The sequence below is a fragment of the Chroicocephalus ridibundus genome, chromosome 3 (genome assembly GCF_963924245.1).
Source record: "Chroicocephalus ridibundus chromosome 3, bChrRid1.1, whole genome shotgun sequence".
Taxonomy (NCBI): Eukaryota; Metazoa; Chordata; class Aves; order Charadriiformes; family Laridae; genus Chroicocephalus; species Chroicocephalus ridibundus.
Genome location: NC_086286.1, coordinates 28,094,646 through 28,112,492, shown reverse-complemented (window position 1 = coordinate 28,112,492; position 17,847 = coordinate 28,094,646). Strand labels below are relative to the sequence as shown.

General features: G+C 42.1%; 1 protein-coding gene across 7 annotated transcripts in view; it reads left to right on the top strand.

Moving 5' to 3' along the window:
• TRERF1 (transcriptional regulating factor 1) overlaps positions 1–17,847 on the top strand; it is a 102,202-nt gene that overhangs the window by 27,375 nt on the left and 56,980 nt on the right. For all 7 annotated transcript variants that reach the window (XM_063328547.1, XM_063328546.1, XM_063328545.1 and 4 more), the window contains exon 2: positions 2,305–2,360. The gene's annotated coding sequence lies outside the window, so the exon portion shown is untranslated. The remainder of the gene's footprint in view (positions 1–2,304; positions 2,361–17,847) is intronic.

Here is a 17,847-nt window from a genome sequence, read left to right as displayed (position 1 = left end):
ATCGCATTTTCCTTGTAACCTGGTCATTTGGCATAATGTTATTTTGGAAACAGATTAGGTTGTGGTTTTCTACAAGTTGGCTATTAAAATAGGGACACTATCTTGATGGGAACCAACACGAGCCCTCAGCCAGACACAGGAAATGAGCAGACTCATTTTTCTTTAATTCTTTTTATCCCAGATCTCCCTCAGCAAATGCCCAGTGAGTTTTTTGATTTTGCTTACGAAGATGCTTTCTCTGAAGTCAATGTGTCATTATGCTATGTTGTAGTTCTCTCTTCCTCTCTATTATAGAAGTTGAGTGCTGCTTCTGTCCTGATAGCTCTGTCAGAACGGGAACACAAGTTAAGGCAGTAGAGAGTTAAAAAAAAAAAATAAAAATCCATTAATTAAAATATTTACATTGGAAGCTGCAAAACATTTACTCTTTGAGTAAAACAAACTTCCCCATTGTTCTTGTATGATTGCTGCAGTTTCTCTGAAAATAGCCAGGAAGAGGTTGTGCTCTGAGGAATTTTACTGGGTTGGCAGGGGAATTGGAGGGTAGGGATACTCAAGTGGTCTCTTAGTCAGTGGCTCTCTTTTGTTCAAATCCTTCTGTCCCATGAATAAAAGATCTCTTTTTTCATAGAAAAAACAAAACAAAAAGAATCCAAAAAACCCCATAGTGATGGAAGTATATTGTTACATTATTCTGGTAATGCCAAAAAATAAACGAGCGTCGATAGAAGACCAGACAATGGTATTCACTGGATGAAAGGGTTATTTTTAACACTTAAAAATGTACATTACTGTACACTTAAAGAAAGTGGGGGAAAAAGAGAAGCATCCCAGAGCAGGCAGTTTGGACCCTGGCTCCCAGGCAGCCCTCCTGGCTGGGCACCCGTGTGCCGCCGTCCCTGTTTTGCTGGCAGGGAAGTGGCACCGGAGCACGGTGAAGGACATCACCTTCCTGTGGCACTGAGCACCTGTGGTTCCTGCTGGGGCCTGTTGGCATCGCGGCTGCTCGGCATCCAAGGAAAAGGAAGCAAGGCTGCAAATCGGGGATGTCAGGCCACTACAACACAATGTTTTCTTTGCATGTAGTTTTGTACTTTAGGCACAGGGATACTCTTAGAAGCAGTACTACAGGAAAAGTAAGCATATGTGAAAACTATCTGCTTCAAATCCTTCCATTCCTGCCATATCTCCCCCCAGATAACTGGATTGAAAAATTAAGAGTTGCTTTGGGTTTGGTTTTTGTTTTTATTTTATTTTTTTAACAATAGTATTCTCTCATACAGTGTGCTGTTTCACTCCTGGATATTTCTGGCCTCTTCCAGCCTGGCACTGGACTAACAGGCTTCTAGGGCTTGTGGGCAGGACGCCGAAAAAGCTAAAAGGGTGTGTGGAGGAGTTGGTTTGTTTAGTTTTTTAGATCCTTGATTCAAATTCTCACTCCAGCCAGCCTCTTACTCTTTTTAAAGACGGGAGGTCTCTCTTCTGCCCTAGTGACTCACAGACTGGCTGGATTGCAGGTCATGTCTCCTTTTCTTAATGGTGCCACGGAAAAGTGTTTGTTCAAGCCTGAGTCTATCGTGACTATAAATTTTATTGACAATTCCAAGGTTGCAGTTTTGTTGGTTAGGTGTGCGGTACTCTTTCGTCTGATCCCAGGTATGCCAGGCTGCGTCATGTTTACCTGTATTATAAAAACATCTTTGTTGCCTTGAAAGGTTGGTTTGTAAAGGTGTTAAGAAATTAAATGTACTTGTTCAGGGTAGGCGTCACTTAAACTTGTGCATGAGAGCTTTGTTCCATCCATTTCTTGCAAGCTTTACTGTATTTAAGAAAAGTTGTACGCTGACAGTTTCTTGGCCTGGAGATAAAAGGTGCTGCGTAGCCAGGTTTGACACACTGATAGAAAATGGTCTCCATGATGTATAACACCACTGAGATTATTTCTAGCCATTACCACTGGTCTCATTTTACAACCATTCACATTATGTAATTTGATGCTCATTTAATTTAATGAGAGGATGCTGCAGACTTATTTATGACTCGGCAGGGCAACCTGTATGCTTTGGCCACCTCCGTTATCCTTGCCGAAGGAGGAAGAGCGTGTTTCTTACAGAACATGTTACAGCATCTTTAATACTTTTACATGCAGGTTTCCCAGATTGCTGCGGACGGGCGGGTGACTCGCCTGGGGCGTAGATTATACTGCAATGGCAGCAGCAGTTTAACTTTTTTGCTTGAACTGCTTATTAGTGTTCTGTTGTAAGGTTATCAGGCGGTATTAATGGACTTTTCCTTTTCTTACAGATGGAATTTTATGACTTGCTGGACACTGAATAGGACAAGGACATGCGTCTTATGAGGTAAGAAAGAGCAAGATAAATATATTCCTACACATAACAGTTTCACTGGCTTGTTGTTTGGGTTGAAGACAACTGTTTCTTTCCCTGACAGAATGCTGCAAGTAATTGAGATACTTATTGTCACATCGCATCTTCCTCTGACCAGGGACACCCTCTGATCAGGGACCATCTCTGCTTCTGTCCCTGTCCTTTCTCCTGGTGAACTGATGTACAAAGTCCAGAAGACAAAAATGTATGCCTTTGCAGTCATGGGAGCTAACAAGATAGGTCATACTTAACCTATTATTTTAGAGCTTTAAAGTAACAGATGAGGTAGAGCAGTTTTTGTTCAGTTTTGAGATATTGCGCACACACACATACATGCGTGCGCACACACACCACACCCCCAGACATTTGAAAGGTAAAAAGATCTTTGAGCTGGCTTTTTTTTTGTTGTGAGGACAGAGTGTATATGAGTAGAAAACCTCTAGGTTTGAGTTTGAAATGAGTATTTGGCGTCACTAATATGCTGAAGGAAGATGTAGTTTTGCTGGGTTTTTTTTCTTCTTTTTTTAATAGTATTGTTTTTAAAAGGCAGTGTTTAGAAAGGTACTTTTTTCTCTTTCGGTTTCTGGTTCAGAGGCTTCAACTGGCAGAGAGGAGTAGATGTCTCAAAACTCTTTGGTGTTTGAATGTGTTATGCCAACACCTAACAGCCAAATGCAGTAATAGTATTACATGGGGATTGTCACTGTCTTTCAACCCGTGATCCACCCTGTGGCTGTCCAGCTCTGTCACTCATGTGTTTCATTTTGTCTCCTCTGTCTTCCTGAGCTCTCTGCCTCAGAGGCCTTTACAGGCCTCAAAAATCCTTATTGCTCTTTTTGGCAGTTGGTTGGAAATGTAGTGGAAACAGCTAAATGCATCATACCATTGCGTGAGCACCAGGACTAAATTACTTTTTCCTTGGCTTCAGAGATTTAGCTCTTGTAGACACTCTTGAAGGTTTTGTTTTGGTGTTTGTTTTTTTTTCCACTTGAGTTTTGTTTGCTAAGTAGAGTTACTCTTTGGAGGGTGGCTGCCCAAGCAAGAACCGAAAACTTTGAATGGTTCTTGGCACTGTGTGGAGTATGCAAGAATCAAAGACTTGCTTGCTGCTTAGGTTTTTTTGCAAGTGTTAGGCGTTTTGTCCATTGAAACTACCCTCTTTCATGCCACTGTTGAATCGTGTTACGAATATTTTATTTAATGGCTTACTCTCTACCCAAAGGTGGTCTTGTATGTATATAGTTGGTAAAATACAGCTCTTTGGGTGAGAGGTCTGGCAGTCTGCAGCGCTGTTACACAGAGCATCTCACATGCATACCTTGTTTGTTGTGTAAACGAGCTTCTTCACTTGCACGTGTTCGAACCGGTCTACCTGTGCTCCAAGAAAGGGTAATCAAAATTGCTTTCAGGACTTCTTAGAGTGTGTTCAGCCCGACCTGCACCGGCACCCTTCCGCACGCAGGCGGTTCAGCTGCCGTCCCACCGCACACCTGCTGCCGGCACGGCTGGGGCTGGGGGCTGTGTGGTGCCCACCGCCGCATCGCCACAGGCGCCCATACCCTCTCCTTGAAAAGCAGCGTGGCCAGGGTGGTACAGGCAGAGATGCTTGTGTTCAGGCTGGTTTGCTTTAGCGGGGTCAGTTGATGGAGAAGTGTATCTGACGGGTGTCAACGCAATGCTGGGGACTTTTGGTGTGCACGTGGGACAGCACTTCTGTCGTACTCATTCAGCTGCCACTGTTTTCCTAAGATGTTGTATAATATATGTGTTATACATATGTATGTATAATATATGTATTATACAGTGTACATATATTGTTTAAGTTCTGTTCTGCAAAGTGGATACTGGTAAATCTGTGTGCTGTAACGTGGGCAGCTCTTGTGGCACAGCAGCTGGCTGCTGTTGTACCATCCCTCACGGGGCAAGCGAGCTCTCTCCTTTTTTCTCATAAAACAACCACCGAGGAAGCGCTCTCTCCGGCAAGTTCTGCAGCTTGAGGCCACGACACCTTCTCTCGCCACAGCTTTATTGCCAGCCCTGGGGACATACAAATGATGAGCCAGATCCCTAGCAATTGCGGGACTGGCTTTAAAATGAGATTCTGGGAGGAAAAGTAGCACTTTCCACAGGCTCTCATCTTTCTCCTCTAGCAGGAAATATTATGTCCTCATTTTGTGTGATACCTTCTCAGGGCTGAAATTAATCCTGAGCTATGAATGTGTGTATCTCTTTCTCCTTTCTCTGAGAGGGCTTTGTTTATCCCTTCCTCAGCAGCCTGGGCTGGAGAAACACCACTGTCCCACTTCCAGTCCTTCTGTGTCCCAAGAAGCGTTGGTCCTGGTCATGCTCCTTCTCAAGGCTGCAGTTGCCAGGTGTCCCTCAGTGTTTCAACTGTCCCTTAGTACCATGGTATCAGTGTTTTTTGTTTTTTAATTTTAACCTTCTGCTCCCTTTCTGTGTTCCCTCTCCTCCTTTACATTTGGATTTTCATCCTTCCAGGCAGGTGTCTGGATCCTGCCCCAAACGTGCCCTCAGGTCCTGTATGTGCCTCCTGTCCATGTTTTCCCTTAGTTGCTTACAGTTTTCACGGACGTTTCCTGACCCGTTCCCTGCTGTTTCTTCTTCTGGGGGAGTACTTCTGACGCACTCGCGTGTTTCTTGCTGCTTTTGCAGTTGAAAGGGTTACTATCTTTTAGTCCCATTTAAAGCAACAAGGGATAGTCCAGTCTGTGCAGGGAGTAATCTTGTTGTAGTCCTAGGCATGGTGACTTCCTTGTAATGAATGACTGGCCTTTGGGATCCATCCTATTGGTTACGTGACAGGGTCGAATATTAAAAAAAAAAAAAAGCTCTTTTAATATGCTTGAAGCCTAATGATGAAATTATGAGGCTTGGCGAGCTTGTAGCCATGTTGATAGGTGCCAGACCTCTCACCCAATATTTTCTTTTCCTTCCCTCTTATTTCCCTGAGCCTTTATCTTACTTCCTTCCAAGGAACCCGGGGCCCTTGTGAACTGCAAGTCAAGTTTCACACAAAGTCTGCCCGATAGCTCGGATCATAAATATAAAATCATTCTATAAGGCCTAATCTATTTTCAGAGGTATGTTTATGAGATAGATAAAAATTACTTTGATCGCTGAAACGGCATTGTGTCATTTTTGGAAGGAAATGACGAGGAAGTTACTGTTATCAGGCCTGTTTTCACCCGCTGCTAGCTTAGACCTGACGAATTGCAGCTCCAAGGTCGCTTGCCTTAACAGTTCCAAATTAGGTTGCCAATTAGTATTGATTATCTGAAAAACAGTAGGTTGATGTATACTCTATTATTAATAGCTGTTAATCCACTTTATAATAGCAATCTGTTTTGCAAACATTTTCTGGTTGTTCTTTTTTTAATGAGTCTTGGCAGTGAAAACCCCAGTTTAACACATGCAGAACTGAAGTAACTTGTTGAATTGTTTGTGTGTTTTTGCATTTTTGGGTGTGTTTTTTGTTGTTGCTTTTTTACTGGGAGTAATACTTGATTTTGATGAGACCAAATTGAGGCAAAGTCCAGGAATTACTTTGGTCTGAACTGGTACAATGTAGTTTCTTCCTGTGTTAGTGCACCTCAGCGCAAAGCTCTTGCATCACTGCTAGATGAGTTTTAATAACTTCCTTTGACATTGCCTATGAATATTTTTGTCTCCACAGAAGCCATCTTAGAAAAACTTTCTAAATAAGAAAGCTAATTTGAATAAAACAGTAACAGGTAATTTGAGTTCCTTTTCTTGTGTTATTTAGCTGTTTTGTCACGATATGTGGAAAGTACCTGGAAAGCACAGGGAGAAAAATGGGAAATATCTCATGCATAAGGAAAAGCCTCTAGATAACAAAGTTGGGGGGGGCGGGGAGAGGGGAGGGGAATACCTGTGTGAATGTAGACATCAAGGTAAATGCTTTTTCCTTTTCTTTTTCTTCCAGAAAATTTGAATATTTGCACAATCTGATGTTGCAAGTTGTAAATGCTTAACACTTCTAAAAGAATAAATTACTTCAGTGCCTGAATGTGTAGATAACTGTCAGCTTCAAAGGATCAAGTGAGTTGGAAGGAATGTCTGGAGAACTCGGTATAGGCAGGTACCAGGCAGAATATAGAAAGCAGGGGAATACATTTAACTTAACAGAGGCTTACGTGTAAGTTTATATATATAAATTAAGACTAATCATGTTGTGAAAAACGAATTTCTGTGGTTCTGCTTTTAATGTAAAAGTGGAATACTCACTTCCCCCTCCCCATCTCTGTTACGCTGTGTTTCTCAAGCTGCTTGTTATAAGAATTGTGCTGCTTCTGTAAAAATTGAGATGGAAAATTAACCCATTTAATACTTTTCAAACTACCCTTATAAAAAAAAGGCCACCTTTCACTGTAGAATATCCTTGTCATGAGTTGGCTGGTTCTGTGAGATGTAAGTAACTTTGCACTCTTGACTAAGCAAGTAAGAGAAACTGAAATCAGCACTGTAAAATGTGTATTACAGCTATAGGGCTAAGATGGAAAGAGCCATTTCAGTTTTTGCTTGAGAAATGAACTAATCTGAAGTTCCCCTCAGAGCATGTAAAGCACAAACAAGGAGGGGTGTAGTTGAGCATTGCAGTCTCCAGGGTGCGTGTTGCCTGTCTTTCACCCCACCCCACTCCATGAGCCAATGCACGGTTCTAAACTTGACAAAAACTATTAGCGTGGATGACTACTTAGGGTTATTTCTCTGATCCAGGTTCTCTAGGCTCCCAACAGACACGCAGCCACAAGGGGAGCATCAGGGCAGCCCCTGGGGGTTGCAGCTGCCCCTTTGGGGTGGATAGCACTGGAGCAGGTCAGCAGGGTGAGATGGGCATCGCTGCTGCTGCTCATCGCCTACCCCACCACCCTGGCTGGACGCACCCTTCTTCCTTCCTTTTTCTGATGTTGGTGGTGGGACTGGAGCTCGGAGGCATGGTGTGGGCAGTAGGTGACCCTCTACCTGGTGAGCGTGCAGGGTACCAGCTCTGCGGCTGCGGGGTGGCCGCCAATTTCGGTGCTTGAAAATAGCGCTGGCAGCCAGGAACTTCTAACTGCAGCTCTGCTAATGAGTGGTGTTGTGGTTTTGGGCAACTCCCTTGGTCGTCTTTGAGTCAGCTCCCCTGTCAGTAAAAAGGGGATGATGTTCCTTTGTGACTTACTGTTGAAATGATTACTTATTGTGTTTCCGATGCCAGGGTCCTGCCATGTATTGTTACGATGGGTAAGGAGAGACCTCTTGGCTTTTATTAAGAAACCCTGACTCCAAGAAGACAACAGGTTGTGGAGACTGTTTTGGGTTTTTTTTCCTGTTAACTTAAAAAACAGATCAGATTGACTCTCAGTACCGAAATGCTAACCACCACTACTGACCATTTGAATCTTGGCCCACTCTCCTCCCCTTTCCTTCCTCTCTGCAACTCCCTTCTTGACTGTCTACTCTTCACGTTGGACCTTTCCTAAATGAAATGAAGAGAGGGTGCCAGGCAGAGTTAAAAGGGGAATTTTAGTTGAGGCTGAAGGTGAAATCCTAGCTGTGAGTCTAAGGGTTTGCCGCTGGTGTAGCGAGATAGAGAAATGTTCTGCTTTTTTTTTTTTCTCTGAGATACATTCCGCATGGAGGCTATGCAGTTTCTAGGCTCTGGCTTGCTTGCAAACCTGAGACATGCCAGTAACTTGCTGTTTAAAAAAAAAAACAAGCAAAAAAAACCCAACAAACAAACAAAAACAAAACAAAAAAACACCAAAACACCAAACAACAAAACCCTCTAAAAATAATGTTGGGGGGAGCCCAGTGAGTCAAAAGATGCATAATTCACATATGCAATTAAACTTCACCAAAAAACCTCTGGATAGTTAAATACAAGGAAAATATTAGTTAAGGTACCCAATAGTTAAAACAAAATATTACTTAAGGTACTCAGACAAAGCTCTGAGAACAGCAGATGCTTGTTTGCTGTTCAGCTCCCACAAAAAATGTACTCTCTTGGTTCAGGATTGACCTCCAGCTGCAGGTGGTAACGTCCTGCTCCTGTTGACAGCAGTGATGTGTTAGGGAGCCGAGGGCTCTCCCTGGTGCTCCTGTTTGGGTGGTGGGGTTGCATGGGGCAGGCAGCTGTCGGTGTTGCTGCTGGGTGGGTGCCTGTCTGCGGCCCGAGAAGCAAAGCCAGCTGTGACTCCTGTTTACTCTCCGGTTGCCCTCTTGATGCTCAGCCAGCGCGCCTTGATATCACAAGGGCTACTCATAACTTGTGGACTTCATAAACTCCAAGGAATGGGCTTTAATTTTAGAAAACATATTCTGTGAAATACGTTTCACAGGCTTCTGTCCCCGGAACAAGCCTCTGGTGTCTGTTCATCCTGTCTGACTAGTGCAGATCATGAACTCTCACTTGGTAGTTTCTACAGTGAGTCCATAACTTCTGTTGCTACCTTTCAGAGATGCCCACTCCTGACTATAAATAACAGGAGATGCGTCCCAGTTGTAAATTACTGTAATTTCCCTCCGGAATAATTTTAGGCCGTTCTGTTTTGTGCAATAGAAATTCTTATGTGTTTCGTTCATGATCATAGTCGTAGCGTGGCAGACATTTTGTTTCTCTTTATCCATGGAGGGATGTAATACAGAGCATTGTCCGTGTGTTTTTGTTTTATACAAGTTGCTATGAGTTAAAAAGTGGAGAGAGGAAGATCTGTATGTCGTAAGCTTTAGTGCTCAGATCTGCCATGAGTGATTCTTCTTGGAAATCACTTCATGTTGCTCGTTTAGACATACAAAAATTTGAGCCTCCAGCACAAATGAGCCTCAGCTAGAGCAGCAGAATGGTGGATTGCAGGCTGTTCTGGAGATCTGGAAAAAAGTTTTGAATGCACTGAACTGAGGCTGTGGAGCACTTTGAGGACAAATGACCTTTGATTTCAATATTCTGATGGTGCATGGAGAGCAGACAGTGCTTCTGGAGAGATGCGCTCCAAGAGGCTTACTGGTTGAAGCTACCTAAGTGCAGAGATCTGTATTTCTGAATGGATAGCGTTGCTGCAAAGTGGGGAAAACGTTAACGCCAGAGGAATTGTACAGGGTTTTGGTCAGCTGGATGAGACAGAAAGTGGTTCTTGAGGATACTGCATTTTGCAAGCTTGCTGTCGGTGAGTTTCTGAGCATACCACACATCAAATCAATCGACTGTAATTATGTACAGTCCGGCAGAGAAGATTAATTCTGAACTCTTCAAAACACTTTCCTCTGCCCAGCAGCATCTTTTTGGGGCCTAATTTTGGCTAATGTATTCTTTATCTTCTGAGTAAATTTTGGTAGAGACATTTAGCCATTTTGTCAGTAAGTCACTGATAACCATTATCCTCTTCAATAAGCCAAATACGCAGACTTTTAAAACTCTTGATATAAGATGTATTTTCTGAATCTTTAGCTGTTCTTGTGGTGTTTTCTTTTCTGAAGTGAATAGACCAGAAATGCATGTTGCCCTTACTGTTATTGTTCTTTAGATAATACTCTCCTTTCCCTCCCTGCCTTGCCTTATACAAAATAATGTTCTTATCCGTCCAGAGGCTACGTTTCCTTGCTTAGCTGCAGTTTCGTGCAGGAAGTTTAGCATCTAGATTGTGTTTGCCATGACCCCCAGTCTTTTTTACAGGATCGTTGCCTTCCCAAATGCAGTTCCCTAAGGGTAACTCTCACGGTTCTTTTTTTTTTTTTTTTTTTTTCCCCCCCTAGGATTTTGTAACTTTGTGTTATTGCTGTATTAAAACCAGCTGTTGTTCAGATAAACTATACCTAGCAAAAAATACACTTTACCAGAAAGTAACCGGATTCGTTTTTTGCTTACTGTTGCTCCAGGTTTCATGTTCTCTGCAGATGACAAGAAGTGATTTCATATTTTCTTTCAGCTTCCTGGTAATGGCAATGGACAGCATCCCATCAGGCCCTTAAAATACCAAAGGAAAAATATGAGAGGAAGTGGGGAACATGGTATCATTAGAGATAACACTTAGAGGATTTTGAATCCCTAAATTGAACTTCTTGTACTTTGCAGTTTGGGTTTATGTGAACATAATTACAGCTTTGAATTCTTTCTTTTAAATTTTGCATGGATGTGGGGGAGTAGTTGTTTTGTTTTTGCTAAGTAGCATTTTTCTAGAGAATTGTATTCGTTCCACTTGTGTCCTTTTTCTGAAGGTAAAATTTAATGTTGATACTTTTTTTGGTCTAGTTCTTATATGAGATTAAGTATCAGAAAATTGCACATTTACCATCAGCTAATAGTCAAAAGGTAAAGTCTCGCAAAGACTTGGCTAAAACTAAATGAATAGCTCTCAATTTCCTGTGGGTGGGTGTTTTTTTTGTGTGTGTGTGTGTGCATACACTGCTTACCAATAAGGAATAGAGCAACTTTTCTCTTCCGCGATAGCTATGTTGCCAGCTTTTATTCTGTTGAAGTAATTTAGTTAAACAGGAGGAAGAAAAAAGTTCATAAATTGTTGAAAAGAATTTGCCTACAAAGTGTGCCAACAGGGTTGGGTCTGGTTTTTGTTTTTCCTCCTCCATTTTATCAGGAGGAAAAAAAACCCAACCTTGTTGCTCTAGTACTTCATTGGCCTTTTGCTTTCTAATGCTGAGCCTTAGCAGTATGCTGCTTTCATGATTTATTATAACAGTTGCCTGTGAGTATGGTATTTGAACACACCCCTTCGAGATTAAAAAAAGCCAAGACCTTTACTTTAATAGGGATGTTGTACACAGCCTCATCTTATGCATCTCACTCTGCCCATTTCCGAAGTGACTCGTGTAATCTGCTTAGGGCAGCGTGGGAAGCCTGTGGGAACTGGTGTAACGGTGCCCTCCCACCAAAGCCATCTTCAGATGGCCAGGGATACTCCACATTTGGTCTGTCTGTTGTAGGCTCAGATAAATTTTGCCCCTAATAAATATTAGTTGTGTCACTTTGATCCTGTGCATTGCTAGTTTGAAAACTTGAGTGTTATTCTAACAATTGCCTACTTTTCCTTCTACAAACAAAAAGTGTACACTCTCTGGCCCTTATCCTAGTCTGTGCTATTAAAAAGAGACAAGCAAATGAGTACACTTGACAGTGTCCCACTTAAACTTCCTCTGGATTTCTTGAATAGACAACTTGGAAGAACAAATTATCTCCTGTCCTTTTCCTCTCTGCTTTCTTCTGCTGGCTTGCAGCTTAAAATATCCTCCCCTTTTGTAGCCTTAAGAGGGGGTGATGATGAAGTCTTCACGAGAAGTGTTCTCTGAAGTTGAACTAGTTACACCATCAATCCCACTAACAAAACTCAATTGAAGTAGAGCTTTTTGACACAATGCTGGGAGGGTATCCAACAAGCTTTTACTGATTGAAAAACATGAAAGATGTGCTAGGGCTGTACCTGTGCAGCTTGCCGTGTAACTTTTTCCTTTGGTCTTTTGGATGAACTGTGCTTCCCTTTTCTACCAAGAGCAGCTGTTGGAGAGCCATTGCGGGCTGCCTGGGTTCTCTCTCTGGCAATTGGTAAATGTGTGCTCTGTATGTCACTTACTTGGAGAGACCTCCTGTTGTTCCTCTGTTCTAGTTTGAGGGCTGGAGCCCGATGAGGGAGTGTTCTTGTTTCTCTAGTTTCCAGACGTGGCATGAGGGAACGAAAGGGATGAGATGGTATGCTCTGAATACCCTAGTGAGGGGTGGAGTCTTCAGATGCTTTGTGGCTCTGACTACTTGAGACACAAAATGAGGTGAAAAATACTGTTTAATTTAGATTTCAGCAGGTACTTAAGGGTTGTCTGTAGGATAATCTGAAGTTCTGTCATTGGTTTCTAGTGAGACATGTCATTGCATGAAGTTTGAGTAGAAGTAGCAATGGCCACTGTTCAGCAAAACCATAGCTGGCAGTGGTTAGTGACAAGGTGTTCTCTATCATTAATAAAGCACTTTAAATAAACAAGGAAGAGGGCTTTGTGTCCAGATGTCATGTTGATGGATCATAGTGCAAGAACCGAAACAAGTAATGCTTTTTAAGCACTAGTGAGTCATATATAGTTAGGAGCTCCCATGCTGTTGGTCATGCAAGACAAGTTCACATTTGCTTAGCCTGCCTTGCTTTCATACATGACTTTGGTTTTCACTACTGATTAAATTTGAAATAATTTCCTTATGTTTTCAGATGTTGACATAATATTAACATGTTAATCCTTTTCTGGTTGCTTGTCCTCTGTTGTATATGTTTATATGTACTTCTCATTAAATAAATAGTATTATGCAATTACATAAAAGTGTATCTGAAGAGCAATTGAAGGAGAGGGAGAGACTGACCTTCTGTGTTCTTTCTCTCCTGTTTAAAACAAATTGAGACCTATGTGATATTTTACTAGCAGTCTCTTGCTTATCCAGGGAAATTATTTTTAAAGACCAGACCCTGAGAGTATTCTTTTCATTTGGAAGGGGTTAACATCAGCTTCTCATGTTCAGGCAGTGTGGCTGCTATCTGGGATGTAGAAACACAGCCATACAGGTTGCTGGTGGTGAGGCTGTTGTTTAAGTAGATTCCTCAGCAGGTGATGAACAACTTCTTTAATGATTTAATTACTTAATCTCAGGAAATCCTTGGAAAAAAGATGTCTGGGAATTTCTGCCAGAGACTTGTATAGGTGTGGTAATAGAGGAGGAAAGGGACGACTTCTTCTGAAGTTAGATGTGGGGCAGGAAGCACTGGAGCAAGTGTAGGCCAGAAATGCTGAAATACAGAATGAAATTGGGGAGGCGGGACACGAGTTCTTGTGGTGGTTAGCCCAACAGCAAGTTGCTTTAGCCTGAGCGTGCCTCTCAGTTTCCACCTGTGTGAGATGAATTATAGTATGGGCCTCAGAAGTACTGTGAAGGTGCTAAATTAATGCTTTCAGTGGAAGATCACAGGATGCTTTGAATAAAGCTTTACAGAGTGCACAGTGTTCTTACTATTAATACCAAATAGTTTGTGTGTGTCTCTTAAATGACAAGGGAAATGAAATGTGCCAGATTTGTGAAGCTAGAGGAATGTTTGCTCGTTATTTTGAAAGAGCTGGAAAGTGCAGATGGAGAAGGGAAGACTGAAATCTAGGTATGGAGGAAAAAAATCCCATGGACCGTCATCATGGATGTGGTTTTGAAATCCTTCATCTTGCTGCCTCGTGTCTGTAAATCAGCTTTGTAGGTGGCTGAGTGTTTCTGAGCAGGGTGAGAGAGAGGAGAGCGTTCACCAATGCAGCGTAATGCACAGCAGAGGAAGCTGCTGCTAAAACTCTTTATTTGAAGAAAATGTGACAAACCAGGAACTGCTATAGTCCTTTTCTTAAATAGGAAATACACGCAACCACAAAAGACAAGTGCAGAGCTAAGTGACTGTCTGGAACCTCTATTAGAAATCTGAAGTTACAAGAAATGGTCTCTTGGCCTACTTTGCCATTTGGATCGTGCTTCAAAAGCTGAAAAAAAGGCAAATATGCAACCCACCAGCGGAATAACAATTAGTGGCATTTTAAGCTGCATGTCCACAGGAGGGTTGTGGGCTTTTCAAGTGATGCCTTTTTCTGCCCCGTTCAGTGTCACTGAGATGCAGACACTCTTCGTGCTGGGGAGGGGAACTTTGCTGTCCTGCCCGAGCTGTCCCCTTCTTCGGAGTGTCTCAGTCTGCCTTGCCCAGGCTCCACTTCGCCACCGCCGCAGGCTTGAAGTGGGCGTACAAAAATTACTTGGTTCACTTGAAGCCGACTCACAGAGTACGGGAAAGACTCAACGTCGTCTCAGATGGCTGGAGCTTCTTGCTGATTTCGGTTATTTTAGTTGGTAACAGTGAGGTGTGAACTTCCTGAGAGCAGGTGAGAAGTGAAAGCCCTGCCTCTCCCTTGCTTGGGATACTACCACGCTCAGAAATGAGGAAATTGCTACCCTTTAACTCTGTGATGGAGGTCAAAACACAAAAAAAACCCACCCAAACCCCTCTTATTCAGAGAAGTGAGTCCTCAGCTTGGCTATTAAGGAACAGCTACGTGATGAACGGGACGTTATGATGGACGAGTTGGCCGCCTGTTCTCAGTTCTAACCAATGAAACACTTTATTTTTAAATGAGCTCCGGTGGCTATGCTCTTGGCTAATCAGTTAAATATCCTAGGGAAGGCTTTGTGGCTAGTAATTAATTCTGGTAATTAATTCTGCTGTTGCGCTAGGGTTCAGCAAATGACTGCACTGTTTTTACTTAGGCAATGCTAACCTGAGGAGATGTGTTGAAAGTTCTTTGACCTTTGTTAAAAAGTTAAAGCTCTATTAAACTTTAGCCTAGGAAAAGAACACCTTTAGGTCTACGTTATGGTGTTTCCATCCCCTAAATAAATCCATGTGGGCAAAGCAGCACTGAGTGCTTGGGTCTGGCATCCAGACCCCTGCTATTCAAGGGAATCCCCTCATGTAGGCTGCAACATCAGCTGACATCAAGCTCCATTGCGATGGTGGGTTCAGAGTCTTCTGCTCCTCTTTAGGCATGCTACTTTTTCAGCACGCTGTTGCAATGCTGGTGCCGTTTGTCTAAAAGATGCGGTTCTCTTAGTCTAGAAAAGCCAAAGTAGTACAAGTAAATTGGTATTTTTGTCTATAAATATTGCTGCTGTTTAATAACGATAGGAATTCTCCTTCTTGAGCTGAAAGCACAAGAAGCACTATGTTCTGACTCAACTTCAGCCATAGTTTTTAATAGTGATTAAATGCTTTATTGTATATGAAAAACAAAACAAAAACATTTTTGTGTTGGAACAATGAGTATCTGATATGACAGCGTAGAGCAAAAGTTTATTATGCATATACAGTTGAAATAAGTTAACTTGTTTAAACCGTATTGTAGACACAGTGCTCCTGCATTTGAAAAAGTTTCATGACTCCATATAACCATATCAACATGTTTCCATAGTTAATTTCCAGCCTACAATTGTATTATCTTTTGTCTAATGGAACATCATCATATTAAGTAAACTAATAACCATAATGTTAATGTTGCTGATGCTTTATTAGATGCTACATTAAAAAAAAACCCAAAACAACAAACCGCAATCCTGCATTTGCTTAAGCAGGGTATGTTTTAACTCATGAAGCTTTTCTGTGAGGGGAAAGTGAAGGTTGCATTTAAAAATACTGTGTCCGCTGCTCAAAATGGACCAGTATACAACAGTGTGCCGTACTGTTGCTTGTGAGGACATCGAGTATACACCCAGTGCTCTTCAGCACTTCTCTGCAAAGAGGAACACAATTTATACTGGGACTTCTGTCACATTTATGTGTGTCTACATGTATGGGGCAAATGGAGAAATAATGGTAGTGAGTATAAATGGATGACGTGGCAACGTAGTTGATTGGAAAGGGAATGGAGAAGTAACTACAAGCCTTTAGTTGGTAGAACTGAGATAATTTTTTTCAAGATCACTGATAATTACACTGAACAAAGTTATTTCTTACTAAATACAAGAACGCCACTGAAAATCAGGGGTATAGTAAGTAATGCCATGTCCTTTGTCACGCAGGGAATAAGCCATGGACTTACTTGAGTAGTGTGAATGCTAGCCCAGCCCAGTCTACCTCTGGACGCGATGCAGAGGGAAGGGCTTGCTACATTCTGGAGAGCAGTTTACATTGAAAGGGAGCTGGGCTGATGGCAAAAAGCTAACAAACACCAAACCCTTGTGGCACTACTAAAAGAATGGATGCAGTCTTTGGATGCAAAAGTCAAATGTGTCCTGTAGGAGTATATAGTATTACCGGTAGCACAGAGTTACTACTGGAATATGGAATCCAATTCTCCAATTCTTACGTGCCTGCTTTAGGAAAACATGCTTAAAAAAAAAAAAAAAATTTAGAGAGCTGAGAGATTGATTACAGTTGGAAAACCTGTTTTACTGTTAGAAAAAAATTTTGTTAAATAAAAAGCCTAGCTAGCACGCTTACTTTAAGTGAAGTCTCTGAATTGTATATATCTATAGAGGAAAGAAAGTACAAAGCTCTTCAATTTAGTAGGAGGAGGTGTAATGAGATTGAATAGCTGGAAGTTGAAACCAGATGAATCTGGGCTAGTTGTAACACACAAATTATTAAGTAGGATGAATTACTCACTGAAACAACTCCCTTTGGATCTGATGGATTCTTGATTACTTGCTTGTGAGTTAGAACTATGTGGTTTTAGCAAGAGAAATTATTGCTGATGTAAATGTTCTGGACTTTAACAAGTGATCTATCTGCACGTAGGTCTGTGGCACCCCTTGGGTGGGGGGTCAGAGAGGTGATGGCAATGGTCAGTTTGGCTTTCCGGGTCTGTGAGAGGTGGACAGAGGCCACCTGATGCTGTGAAATGACGCACCCGCCAGGTCTGGTGTTCTTATCTCTTCCCAGTACCATCTCTAGTAGGCTGCTGAGGTTTTCTCTTTCTCTCTTTGACAAATCTGCTGGTTTTTGATTCATGGCTCCAACGGGAGAAAACAGAATTTAATCCTGCCTACCCACGCATGGGGAGAGGGGCATCTGTAGTTAGAGCAGGGGGAGTTCTAAGGGGATTTTGTTGGTTTGTTTTTTCCAGTAGTTGGAGGTTTTTTGTTTGGTTTCTTTCAGAAGGTGAAGGGGGTCAGAGAAATTAAACTTTTCATCCATGCAGGTATCCTGCTGGAGTAAAGAACTGTACAAGTAGAATAGAGAGGAAAATGAACTTAGGATCAAGGGTTTTATGCGATTTTTGCTTGATCTTTTGGGAAATAGGTGAATTTGCACGGGTCGTGGAAAATGAAAAGCTAATGCACTAGGGACCCTCCACTGTTAGATAGGTTTTCCAGATTCATTACGTATCAGTAGCAGCTGTTTGGGGGTTTTGGTTTTTGGGTTGCTTTTTTTTTTTTTTTTTTTTGGTGACTGCTTGTTTATTCATATAAAATAAATTTTGTCGTGACCTAATTTCAAATAGAGGCATGTTTCTATCGCCGTGTCAAACTTCTGGCACACTTTGTGCAGTAAGTGTTGCCCTGTGTTTCCACAGAGAGACAGAGGTGACACTAGTTGAGTTTCTTGCCTGCCTCTGGATTTGCCTCTTCAGGTTGGAGCAGAAGACACAAGGTAGGGTTGTGCAACACTGCGATGCCTGGGCAGTAGACCCAAGTTGGCAATTTGGTAGTATTTACAGGGGTGAAAATAAAATTCATATGTGCAATTTAATGTCTTAAAAACTGATGAATTGCACTTCTTGTCCCCGCAGTGGCAATGCTTGTGTAGAAGTCTCTACCTAAATTGTGTTGGTGGTGAGGCCTTTTGAGGAGAATCAAGTGTTGTGTTTTAATGAAAATTCGGTGTACTTGTTGCGTTTGCATGTTGTGGCAGAGCTCTGTTTCACCGAGTATGGG